The 14240-nt window shown below is 39.6% G+C and overlaps 1 protein-coding gene across 7 annotated transcripts in view; it reads right to left on the bottom strand.

Annotated features, from left to right (window-relative positions):
- The window catches only part of LOC139468266 (calponin homology domain-containing protein DDB_G0272472-like), a 91754-nt gene extending 79273 nt beyond the window's left edge, over nucleotides 1-12481 (bottom strand). For all 7 annotated transcript variants that reach the window (XR_011653676.1, XR_011653677.1, XR_011653679.1 and 4 more), the window contains exon 1: nucleotides 12314-12481. The gene's annotated coding sequence lies outside the window, so the exon portion shown is untranslated. The remainder of the gene's footprint in view (nucleotides 1-12313) is intronic.
- Between the last annotated feature and the right edge of the window lie 1759 nt (nucleotides 12482-14240).

The following is a 14240-nucleotide window of genomic DNA, read 5'->3' as shown; positions in this document are numbered from 1 at the left end:
TGACGGGCATCTCCACATGGCATTGTTCTTAGTAATTTGAAACACGACTATAGGTTGCAGGTTATAGGTTTTGTATCCGTTTAGAACATACCCACAAGGTGTGGAGTTAAAACGCTTTACAAGTGGCCTCAGTATTATCATTATTATTATTACAGAATCAGAACTAGACTTGCTTTAAGTATTTTGGAAACATGGTTTGTCGGTGGGACAGCAGCTGTGGAACATATGCTGTACATGTCTTCTTCATGGTAATTAGTCAACCTGCATCATTACCTGGATGAAGTAAGTGGTCGTAGCCAAGTGGTTGTGTGTTGCTTGTCAACACGATAGTTGCGTTGGACTCCCTAAATGGTTTTTGATCACCCATCACTGTGTTACAGATATAGCAATGATATAATTGGCTTAAGGCTATACTTACTAACCTCATCTCATTATAATACCCGAATAGTACAAAGTTGTGAATAAATAGTAAAATTGTTTGGGTAAATGACATGTGTGAACTTGGTGCACTAGGCCAAGATGTTTGAGTGGAAGTGAGGGTGTTTCAGAATCACACTGCTTTCAATACAAACAGTGTTGCTGATGATGGCTGAGAAACAAGATTTATCGGCCTCATCCTGAGAACTTCAAACGGATTTGGACGTTCTATTAAAATTAAACTGGCAGCATGTCCTTTCAACAAAATATAAAACCTAACCTGCAACATCTACCACAAGAAACGTTAAAACAGAGCCACATTCGTCAATCACCATGTTGTTTTGGTTTCATTTAGGTACAAATATGATTACTAGGTAATATGATTGCTCACTAGCATCCTGTATGTGACATAGGGAATGGGAGACTTCAGAAAGAATATATGGAGCTCTTCTGTCTCAGTGTTTATCTATAATGGTGGTTGTGTTGTGGTGTTAGTGGTTTGGTCAATGAGACCATCACTCACACAAACTGACAGTCAAATTACAAGAACAGCTTCAAAGATTTCCAGCCAAACAGTGTTAAGTGGCTAGGTCAAAACAGTTGTCTCAATGCTTTTAAGGTACATTTTCCCTACTATTCCCACCATACGGCACTATTTTTGGACTCATGAGGTGTTTGTATGTATTTAGTTAGGTCCACAGTAGGTATAGTCTTGTTAGCATTTCTCAATAAAACTTTTCCAGTCTTATGCCGAAATAATATTTGTGATCAACCATGAAACAATGGACCTTAAGGGTACAAAAGTACATTTTGGCTATTCATTATATTTTAAAACTACAGTATCTTCAGAACACAAAACTACAATTCACAATCTCCAATTCATATTTTTTACAGAGATACACGACACCAAACATTTAGACTCATTTTTCGACTCATAACTGTTAAAGTAATAAGTTTTTAGACATAATGTCTGATGAACTGAAAGTAGACATGGATGTTGAAAGGCTTTAAGATAATGTATTTATGACATATTTTACATATTACATTACGAACTAACGAGAGAGAAATAAGATATTTTTGTACAGTCCGCAGACATGGGGATCTTCACTTAAGTAATTTGACGTCAAAACGTCTTTATGACGTCAAAGCACAATTGCACCCCAGCACCCATAAGGTTCCTTTTCTCCTGGTTGGTCACAGTTATCAAAGCATTATGATGACATCATGCTATTGTTGTTGTTGTTGTTGTTGTTGTTGATTCGGAGCCAAAAGTTCACTGGCAACTCTGAACGTGAATTTAAACAAGTAATTTAGGTCATTATGCAAAATAATAGAGAAATCATGTTTCAACCATAACATGGTTTTAGTCAGAAAATCATTGAATCTGCTAATACAGATTCTCACGATTTCTCTGACAAGTCAGGAAAACTGCATCTTAATGCTACCACAGAAAAGGTCAAAAAGTATATCCATTCCTGCTTGTACAGGTACTTTCATTTTGGACATCAAACCAGCCAGTTAAAGGATGTTCAAAAGCTACATGTAACTAGCCTTAAAGCAATAATCAAGAAATACTTAAAGCTAAACACCAGCAATTGTTTCCCTATGAAGATATAAGCCAGCATACTTGTTCAATTCATCTCAATATAAACCCAAATCTGTTTTACATTGGTTTACGACCCCAGCAGTTAGAGAGAGACCACACTGTTGACTTTCCTGCAGACAAGGCACTCATGAAAGCATAGGCATTATGGGGACTTCAAAGACTCCTAAGTGGTCCAGGAGGAGCGACTGAGATGGTGGTTATCTGGGGTGGGTCGAGGAGTGTAGCCACGATCTCCCTAATTACCCAATATAGCACGGTAATGAACTTCCCTAGGCAAGGAGCACGAGTTCAGTTTGCAATAAAGCTCAATTCAAACAATGTTATGCAAACACAGACCAACTGGTGCAGGATTGCTTCAAGCTATGCAGTTTTTTCTTTCTACAACCGTGGCAATAAAACATCATGAGATGTCCTGAGAGGCAATTACCATCCATCATGTGCGGTGTTCCTGTCACCAATTGTTACGAACTTCAAAGTTCGATGGAAACAGAGACAGTAGACAATCACAATACCAATAACATGGCTGGCATATATAGTAAGCAAGAACATTAAATTTACACATAATAATCTCTTAAAGTTCAACCAAACAATATGAAACTGTCTGGGTCAGAAACTCAGGACAACAGCTAATATGTGGATTCAGTGGTCACATCAGTTGACGTAAGTGCATGGAATGATGGTCGATAGGGTAGCTTGACTCTTCCTTGGTAACAGGCTGATTGTGTCATTAAAGGGGTCAAACCAGTCCCATAATCTTAAGAAATCGATGCTAAAAGACGAGTCCGTCGTATGATTCCGATTATATCATAAGCATCCAAATGCAATGAGTTGGGTGCTAATTTTGCCTCAGGTTTGAGCCAAACATTTATTGTTCACTGAACATGCTTGATGTTTTGAAAATATATAGGGTGTGACCAAAGAATTGTTTGCTTCCTTCCATCGGAGAAAAACAAGGTCTAGAAGCTGTGACTGAAAAAACATCCATTCCCAAACCAAAGTCTCAGTCCATCTCCAAGAATATAAAAGTCCAAATAGCGGTGCCTAAATCATGTTGAACAGTAAGGGGCCCAACAGCCATAACAAGACTAACACTATACAGTAAACTACGTTTATAACAATACGCTTATAACGAACTGATGGAAATAACGAAGTTTCTTTTTTCCCCCGACTATTTGCTGTAGTTATGCTGTATATATATGCTTATAACGAACTATGGTTATAACAAACTAAAATTAGAGGTCCCTTTGAGTTCGTTATAACCATAGTTTACTGTACTAATTAAGTCTGTAAAAACATTTCTTCAAAGAAATTGTACATTTTTTCGCAAAAGAACCTCTCCTCTGCTGTTTTCCAGGAAACTGCTGGGCTTTTAGTAAAACATAATATAAAAAATATGAACTCCATAGACGTTGCACAGGACTTGACTAACCCTAGCAAGACACTAACACTCCAAAACCTGATGTCACAACACAGATTCACCATGAGTTTCAGTTCCAGGACAGTCTTCATCCTGAGGACTGTGTAGCTGTTAGTTAGAGACCATAAACCACCAGGAGTGGGACATATTGAGCTGGTGCAGCTGACCGGGAAATCAATCCACACACAAACAACACAATTACTATTTTATTGTCCCTAAATTACTGCATCAATCACCTGCCACCATAAGCCCCGATCAATGTCTATTAATCGTGTGTCAAGGTTATTGGTTCATGCTGCATCAAAGGGACATTTCACAAGGTGGCAGTTGTTTATAGGCTTAATTGTCTCTACAGTTAAACGTTACTATTAGGATGGTAACTCAGGAGACATAATCTGCCTTATTTGTCAACATATCAATTCAATTGTGCTGCTACAGTTAAAACTTTGGCAGATAATACACTTTGCACATGTACGAAAAAAGCTTAAAAGTATGCTTACTTACATCTCATGGCTGTTAGTGGTTTTATTCATTTCATTTTAACTATTATTAAAAAACTTTTTAGAAAGAATAGTCTCATAGCTACCAGGGCCCACTTGCACAAAGTGATCTTAGTATTTAGTCTATTGTAAGCCTATGTTAAACTATAGGAGTTATGATTATCTTAGTGCCAAGATCGATTCGTGCAAGTGGGTCCAGACATTTAAAAATTATCCACCGAAGAGTGAAGATATTGATATTACTCTTCTCTGCTGACTACATTGATATTTCTTTGAGTTATAAATCGTGTAGCTTTGGTGAAAATATACCACCAAATGAGTTAGTCATAGTATTATTATAACATATATTTAGTAGGCCTAATTCTCTTTTTAATTTTCAATGTATTCATTTTAAACTGCCGGGCAAAACATCTACACATGGAAATTGGATTTGACCAAATAATTACAAATGTTGTTAAAAAAGTACTAGGCTGAAAAAGGTCTCTGAAACACTGAAGATTAAGGTCCAAGACACACCTATAGAACCATATCACATACTTCACCATCATATAACCATATTTTGTTGGTTACATTTTCAGCCACCATTAAACATGGGTGTATACTTTCTTCTCCCAGCAGTTTAGTATGCTTCAAAAAGGCGGGGTGCACCCCCCTGCTCCCCCCTCTGGATCCTGCTATTTGGTCTTGGAATTACAGACTATGTGTCCCCTTGGAACCAATGCTGAAAGGGACTTTAATTCACAGGGGACAGCTAATCCGTAATTCGTCATAGCTCGTAGGTCATCCTCTAAATATCCTGCTGCAGAGCCTGATGGTATCAGTCTCTTCCTCCCCCAGCTAAGCCAGCCAGTGATTTATGTAGAAGGCATGGCGTAGAGACCAACATACCTCTCCTAAACAACACAGTCATTTGACATTCACCCAATGCTGATTGTCTCTCTCAGCTTCCATAAATAGCAGACCACATGTCGGCTTCCAGCCATGTTTACCCCTGTTTACCCCTGTTTACCCGTTTACCTGACCTATTGTTTATATTGATCAAGGGGTACACTTTTCTTCATTTTCTCACAGATGAGATATGAGTGTTTCTAAAACGGTAAATAAGAGGGAAATCGAAAGACGAGCTTCAGCAGACATGGGCTAGTGGAAGCTGGGAATACTCATTGGAATGGTGATCTTATTGAGACTTGATGCCAAGTCAATTCATATCCTGGTCCAATTTTTTACAAATGATGCCACAATAACCAGTTTTATCACAAGAAATGGCAAACATTAGATCTCGTATGTGCTTTATCATCACTTAATGTTGGGAAAGTGACACTAAATAAATTGCATACTTTGGAAACTGGTGAACCATCGTCTATGCACTATGAAGATAGCAGCAATTTAGTGAAAGAAAGTACCCGAGGCTTCCTCTAGCACGTAATGGACCAGCACCATATTTACAGCTGTAGCATCTCAGATCAAACATTCTGTCAAGTCAGCACAATAATCAAAGGTTTTCAAAAGAGTTGCACTTGTATGCAATCATATTTCACGAGATTTATTCATCTGTACATGTAAAATATCTGTCTACTCATTAACCCTAAGATGGAAATCCAATTAATAACCATCTTAATTTCTTAACCCCTAAGCCATAAGCTTATCTGGGCAAATTAGTGCATTTTTTGGAGACATAAAGCAAATATAGTTTTATGCCGTTTTCAGCAATATTCCAGCCTATCACAATGGGGTTCAGCATGAATGGGTTTGATTGTACCCATGTAGGGACCTGAAACTGGTGTTTGGCATCATAAGCCCTCACTATAACCTCTGGACTACCACACTGCCTCCAAAGGCCTAAAGAGGACATGATATAGTCCAGAAACAGACAGATGGTAGGAAGCTGGCCCTTGTAGACATCTTGTCTGTGTATACATCCTGGGGCTACTGTTTATGAAAGACACGGACACCTTGTGCTGTGCTGATAGTTTATCCAACACAGAGACCACTGATAGGTCATTAAAAAGAGATCATCTAAAATGACATGGAATTAAATCTTCAGGAATCAAACCCAACAGTGACCCAACAGTAACCCATGTCCAGGTATCTGCCTACAGTAACCCATGTCCAGGTATCTGCCTACAGTAACCCATGTCCAGGTATCTGCCTACAGTAACCCATCTCCAGGTATCTGCCTACAGTAACCCATCTCCAGGTATCTGCCTACAGTAACCCATGTCCAGGTATCTGCCTACAGTAACCCATCTCCAGGTATCTGCCTACAGTAACCCATGTCCAGGTATCTGCCTACAGTAACCCATCTCCAGGTATCTGCCTACAGTAACCCATCTCCAGGTATCTGCCTACAGTAACCCATCTCCAGGTATCTGCCTACAGTAACCCATCTCCAGGTATCTGCCTACAGTAACCCATCTCCAGGTATCTGTCTACAGTAACCCATCTCCAGGTATCTGCCTACAGTAACCCATCTCCAGGTATCTGCCTACAGTAACCCATCTCCAGGTATCTGCCTACAGTAACCCATCTCCAGGTATCTGCCTACAGTAACCCATCTCCAGGTATCTGCCTACAGTAACCCATCTCCAGGTATCTGCCTACAATAACCCATCTCCAGGTATCTGCCTACAGTAACCCATCTCCAGGTATCTGCCTACAGTAACCCATCTCCAGGTATCTGCCTACAGTAACCCATCTCCAGGTATCTGCCTACAGTAACCCATCTCCAGGTATCTGCCTACAGTAACCCATCTCCAGGTATCTGCCTACAGTAACCCATCTCCAGGTATCTGCCTCCAGTAACCCATCTCCAGGTATCCACCTATCCAATAGTAACCCATCTCCAGGTATCTGCCTACAGTAACCCATCTCCAGGTATCTGCCTACAGTAACCCATCTCCAGGTATCTGCCTACAGTAACCCATCTCCAGGTATCTGCCTACAGTAACCCATCTCCAGGTATCTGCCTACAGTAACCCATCTCCAGGTATCTGCCTACAGTAACCCATCTCCAGGTATCCACCTATCCAATAGTAACCCATCTCCAGATATCTACCTACAGTAACCCATCTCCAGGTATCTGCCTACAGTAACCCATCTCCAGGTATCTGCCTACAGTAACCCATCTCCAGGTATCTGCCTACAGTAACCCATCTCCAGGTATATGCCTACAGTAACCCATCTCCAGGTATCTGCCTACAGTAACCCATCTCCAGGTATCTGCCTACAGTAACCCATCTCCAGGTATCTGCCTACAGTAACCCATCTCCAGGTATCCACCTATCCAATAGTAACCCATCTCCAGATATCTACCTACAGTAACCCATCTCCAGGTATCTGCCTACAGTAACCCATCTCCAGGTATCTGCCTACAGTAACCCATCTCCAGGTATCTGCCTACAGTAACCCATCTCCAGGTATCTGCCTACAGTAACCCATCTCAAGGTATCTGCCTACAGTAACCCATCTCCAGGTATCTGCCTACAGTAACCCATCTCCAGGTATCTGCCTACAGTAACCCATCTCCAGGTATCTGCCTACAGTAACCCATCTCCAGGTATCCACCTATCCTACAATAACCCATCTCCAGGTATCTGCCTACAGTAACCCATCTCCAGGTATCCTCATACAGTACTCCTCCCCCTCTGCACCTCCACCCCCTCCTCCCACGCCTCCTATCTTGTTACAGACACTGCAAGCAGGTGCCCCAACCCATCTTCATCCATCACATCCAGCAGCCAACATCCTCTGACCAGCCTCACCTAACCTTGATGGTTGGTGGTCAGTATGGCCTGTGACCAATTCAGTGCTAACAGCTTGATATTTAGGAGTGTTTTAGTGGGAGTTTAACTGACGCCATAATTCACCACTCGCCCAGACAGGGTGGGAGCCAAATGTAACCACTGCTGCTGTAACTGTAAATATTTGACTTATCTTACACGGATGGAATTTCTCTCAAAGGAAGGTTGTTTTTAGCCATGTGGCCTTGTTTTGATGTTTATTGGTATTTCCAAGCACCTGTTCTTTCATCTGGCCAATTACAGAACACATCCTTTCTGTTTGCCTACATAGTTCACAACCATTGTTAACTTCTGAAAAACATTCAGACATTCGGTAACAATTTGCATTTAATATGACAGGAAAAGTCTAGAAATTGCGCTTGTTCTCATCATAACTGATTATTTTGGCAAGAATTTTGGCTACTTGCATACTTGAAAAATAATTTTTCCCAACATACAATCAGTACAACACTTAACAGCCATTCTGACTTGAGTGTTTTTCAGAATGAACCATTTCTAACAAAATAACAAACATATTCTGGTAAAACACCAAAAAATTATAAGTATTTTGAAGGCTATAGCAACTGTGTTTCTACCACCCACATTCAGTATTGTTCTTAGACGAAGTTTAGCTGGGGAGATAAAATGACTGAGATATATCACGGCCATTCATTATGGAAATAGAACAAACATCTGTTTCAAGCTCTCGAAATAACAATGCTCAACAGCGATTCTATTATTAGCGTTCCTGTTTATTTTCTTCTGAAAAATCTCTGTACACATGTGGGGTATAATAATCAGATCATAAAACCAAGGCTCTTTCCCAACATGTTCTCTGCCAAGCATAAGAATCATATCTGAGTCTGGAAATCTACCTTATCACTGGTTTCCAGTTGAGTGGAAAACATTCATGTAGAACATGCTATCCCAAATCCCCCTCAGCATATCCTCTTCCTTCATCCCCCCCCTCCCCTTCCGTAGCTGCCAGGCATGTAGAAGGATGTATGGTATGTCGAACATGTATCCCAGACCTGCCCATACCTTCGTCATCATGTCCGGCAGGTCTGGGGTTTAGCTAAGTAAAACTCACGTCCATCTGTGGCGGTCCAAACATATCAGGTATGTAACTGGTCAGATAGATACTGGTCATCAGGTCTGGGGTTTAACAAGGTAAAACTCACGTCCATCTGTGGCAGTCAAAACATATCAGGTATGTAACTGGTCAGATACATACTGGTCATCATGTCCAAGGTTTAACTAGGTAAAACTCACGTCCATCTGTGGCTGTCCAAACATATCGGGTATGTAACTGGTCAGATACATACTGGTCATCAGGTCTGGGGTTTAACTAGGTAAAACTCACGTCCATCTGTGGCTGTCCAAACATATCAGGTATGTAATTTGTCAGATACACAGTGGTCATCAGGTCCAAGGTTTAACTAGGTAAAACTCACATCCATCTGTGGCTGTCCAAACATATCAGGTATGTAACTTGTCAGATACACAGTGGTCATCAGGTCTGGGGTTTAGCTAGGTAAAACTCACGTCCATCTGTGGCGGTCAAAACATATCAGGTATGTAACTGGTCAGACACACAGTGGTCATCAGGTCCAAGTTTTAGCTAGGTTCAACTCACGTCCATCTGTGCAGTGGTCAAAACTTCTCTGGTACGGTGTGAGAGAGGAATATTTGACCCCATTATTCCGGCAATATCACAGCAGAGGACACCAGAAATGGACACACGAACGCTAACAAGCAAAAACTTTAACCACTAGGCCACCCGACCACCTCTAGTATGGAACTGGTCAGGTAGACAGAGGTGATCAAGTTTCAAGATTCGCTAGGAAAAAATTATGTCTATCTGTGCAGTGGTCCAAACATCTCTGGTATATAATAGGTCAACTAGACAATGGTCATGAGGTCCGAGGTTTATCTGAGTAAAACTCTATGCATCTGTGCAGTGATCAAACATCCTAACGATGCAACTGGTCAGATAGGCTGTTGTTAGCAGGTCTTTGGTTCTGATGTGAGAAACTGTAGTATAGATATATAACATGCAGTGGTCCAATACAATTTTGAAATTCGTTGGTTGGTTCCAGTATGGAAGTGATGTCCTGGTCCAAAGTCTGTGGACCCCTGAAGATCTGGGATAGAATAGGTCTTCAGCAAGCCATGCTTGCCATAAAAGGTGACTATGTTTGTCGTAAGAGGCGACTAACGGGATCGGGTGGTCAGGCTCGCTGACTTGGTTGATGCATGCCATTGATCCCAATTGCGTAGATCAATGCTCATGATATTAATTACTGGATTGTCTGGTCCAGATTCAATTATTTACAGGCCGCTGTCATATAGTTGGAATGTTGCTGAGTGCAGCGTTAAACAAACTTAACACTCAGCATTATTCCAGCTATATGACAGCGATCAACAAATAATCGAGTCTGGACCAGACGATCCATTGATTTACATCATGAGCATCTATCAACTCAAATGGGAAACGATGACATGCATCAACCAAGTCAGCAAGCCTGACCACCTGATCCCGTTAGTTGTCACTTACAACAAGCATGTGTTGCTGAAGACAAATTTTAACCCGGATCTTCATGGGTCAAACAGTTGGATATCCAACATGTGCCATAAGTTGGTGAGTGAGTGAGTGAGCATTATTCCAGCCATATCACGTGGCAGGGCACACCGAAAAATGGGCTTCACACATTATACCCATGTGGGCAATCGAACCCCGGTCTTCAAGCGTGACGAGCCAACGCTTTAACCACTAGGCTACCTCACCGCCCCCCCATAAGCTGGTAGAGACAGAATAGGAGATTTGATTTATTACTTGATTATTACCTACTACTCTGCCTCTATGGTGGACAAAACAACAGTTGTCAGAACATAGAAAGATACTGTCTTAATTCCCATCCACACAATATTTCTATAATTAGCAAATGTTTATCAAAATATAATTTTGCCCACTAAGTAACTTCCAAGGACAGGGCCAGACAATTTATTTTCTTGCTTAATCATATTCTTGGTCAATATCAGGAGACAAAACAAGTAATATATATCTTAAAAGAAGGATCTGAATTAGGTTAATTAAACAATTTAAAAAAAAAATGAAATAAAAATCCTAAAATTATATAAATAAAAACATTTTATATACTTACAATTAAACAGCATATGTTTCTTGGTTTAAAACTTTTCAAAATATAGGTTAGACTCATCCATGAAACAAGCTGAGTAATTGATCTGGCCTGATTACTTATTTTTAACAACAGCAGTCTCCTGGGGTCACACACAGGCAGTAGCAGGAGTCAATCAGCCTAGACTATGGTCACTTATCACTAAGATAACATACACAGCCAGACTGGACCATATAATACATTGCAGCCATTAATGGCCAAGACTTGTCACTCAGCAGTTAGATCAGAACACACCACACTGACCATCAGCCATCTCCGATATCACATTCTCCAGCAGGGGTAAAGCAAGGATATGTTTCAGGTGCTTATAGTGATTACTTAATGTTACACATAGTTCTGATTCATTGAGAAGTGGAGGTCATTAGTTACATTATTGACTCCCTGTATAATATTAACCCTATAGACAATTATATGATGGCAAATATAAGCTGGATTAGGTCAGACACATGCTTTATTATGAGATCTTTAGTTTCATGATTGCCGGATATTTTCTCGCTGCAATGTCACTGAATTATTTTTAACCAGTGTCACATTTCCATGACTTAACTTAAATAGCTACTGATCTATCACTGACTAACAACATTCACCTTAAAAACAGACTACAGAACATAGATTCTGTTAGTCTGTGATATATGTCCTTAGTGCACAGATAATACATACTATCCATCTATGTCACAGCTCATATGATATTAAACATAAAATCATAACTAATACTCAAATTTGAGTCTTTATCTCACTTAGATTTATTCATCATTAATGCAAAATGATCTTGGACATCTACTTCAAAATGAAATTAAAGCTAAAATTAAATAACATGTTGTTTGGAAAAGTATATAAAACATAATTAACAATAAACACCTTCTATTAATAGAATAACCACTCTAACACTAAAATAACACTAATTAAGTCCTTTTTGATGAACTAATTGCATTAAATTCATCAATAAAGTCATCAACTTATATAATAATGTTACCAGGTTTACAGACGCTCCATCTATTTTCAGCACATTATAATGAGAAAAATATACCATCGTTCTAGCCAAATGTTGCTTGAACACTTTCCAAGTCTAGTTCCTGCACCTCTTTGACTCAAGTCTAAATAGTGCAACTAGACACTTATAATATCAGTGAAATTAGTTCAAGTTAGCTAAAACATACTTTCCTAATTACAAATAATATTACATTATGTCGACAGCCTATGAAGGTACATTTGAAAGTTGTAAGCGTGGCTCTGTAGAAGAGGCTCCGTTATCTCTATCTAGTGATGTGATGACCTCCTAAGTTGGTAGACATACATACATCGCTATGATGGAGGATGTTCCCCTCCAAAACTTACATGCAACTTTCATCCTATTTGGCTCCAACATGACCGATCTTGATGAGATTTTCACTCACCTTGATAGCTTGAGTTGTTGCCCTGTGGTCAAAGTGGGTTTGATGGTGAATACCCTCTTTTTTTCGAAAATTTGTGGGTTGAAAGCTCCCCTTGGTATAACCAGAGTCAACTATAAGATGCCATGCCTGTGTTTGTGGTGGAATTTGAAATCCGACTCTCCTGGCTGAGAGGAAGAAGGGAGAACGGCAGTGATTGGACCAGCAGCCTGTCTCAAACCTCCACCAGGCAATACGCCAGATATACACCACAGATAGAATGGATGGACAGACAAATGGAGGACTACAAGGAAGGATAAGCATTATGCTTACTTTAATGAAGAGATGAATGTATGTCCATGATGAGGATTAGAAACGGTTCCGGAGTTACATAATCAAATATATATTATTGTATGGACAGTTGATAGGAAGTCATGAAGAATGACAGGACATACAAATATAGGAGGGAAAGTGAAAAAAGTTGGAACCACTGAAAAGGATTCTGGAAGAAGTATCAAATCTCCAAGACAATATTTCAAGATACACAGCATTGAGTTTGACAGAAAAAAATTGTTCAAGGAAAACATTCATGACAAACTTTAAATCTGTTTTATGGCATTTAAATTATAAGGATAAAAAACTTTTTCATATGGATAAATTATATTTCGAGGTCTGGACAATGTAGATACACAGAGTTACTATTAAATACATGATAGGGGATGTACTTCTTTCTTAACTACAGACAAGCACCAGCACCATAGAATATGGACTCTTGTTCATAAGGGTTTTTTAATTCTTGCATGTTTTTGTTAAGCAATGACATTAGCATGAAGAAATGTTCAAAACAAACTCTTGTTGAAGTGCTACTCCAATCGAATGACAGACAGAATTGATTTTTCTTTTTCATGTAATTGATTTCATTAATACCTTCCTTATCTACTTCCAGTAAACTCTGAAAACAACACTCACCTCACCCTCCACTGAGTCTTCCGATAATCCTTACCAGACATAATCCATATCTCCCAGACAGTCCTTAAAACTCCTTCTAATGGAAACAACCTAGACAGAACTAGTCACATTGAAGCCTAAATAATCCGAGGGATTTTCTAAAACCAGAACACCCTCCATTTCTACAAACCCCAAAGTAGTTTCTGTCCAAACCTTAATATGATTCTACACCAGTCTACTTTGACCAAACAGTCAACAGTAATACCACACTAAGGTCCTGCATCAACCCATAGACCTGGACCTGATAATGCACAGATCCAATGGTGGGTGCAGAGGTGCACACACCCTATTTAAGTCCCACAAACACTTATACATAGTAAGTTTCATATTGGTGATTGTGTTAACAGGTAAACATAAAATCCACTATAACTGCATGATTTTAAGATATGTCATCCATAACTAACAAGACTTCATTTTTGATTTTTTTTTGCATTTTAACAACAATTAAACATTTAAATTGGGATAAAAAGAACCCCTCCTTTTCCTAGCTTGCTGATCCACCCAAACTACTGGACACATCAACCCTGTACCCAGACCTATATTCCACCCTACCCAGGCCTCAGCTCACATTGTATCCTATAACTAAAGTTCTGCCTCAGTCAGTCCTGTCTCTCACAACCATGGCTGTCTCTTGGCAAAGTTTATCATACCATACATTCTTACTACCTAATTACAGTGATAATCACAGCCGGGATATTGTAGCCCTGCTAATTTTCTCATTTCATACTTATTATAGCAATTTTCCAATTTTCCAATAATTGTTCTTCCTCATCTAAAATTCTCCATGGCACATTATGACCTGAATGGTAAAGTGTATTGTTTTCATCATGCAAATATAACATAAGGCCAAAACAAATTGCTTAATCATTTTTCACATTAGTCTTTTGTTACAAGTTCGGGAGTGAGTGAGTGAGTTGGGTTTAACGCCGCTTTGAACAGTATT

The sequence above is a fragment of the Haliotis cracherodii genome, unplaced genomic scaffold (assembly GCF_022045235.1).
Source record: "Haliotis cracherodii isolate W230 unplaced genomic scaffold, xgHalCrac1.p SCAF_2, whole genome shotgun sequence".
Lineage (NCBI taxonomy): Eukaryota > Metazoa > Mollusca > Gastropoda > Lepetellida > Haliotidae > Haliotis > Haliotis cracherodii.
Note: the sequence above shows the minus strand (reverse complement) of the source record. Positions and strands in the feature narration are given on the sequence as shown.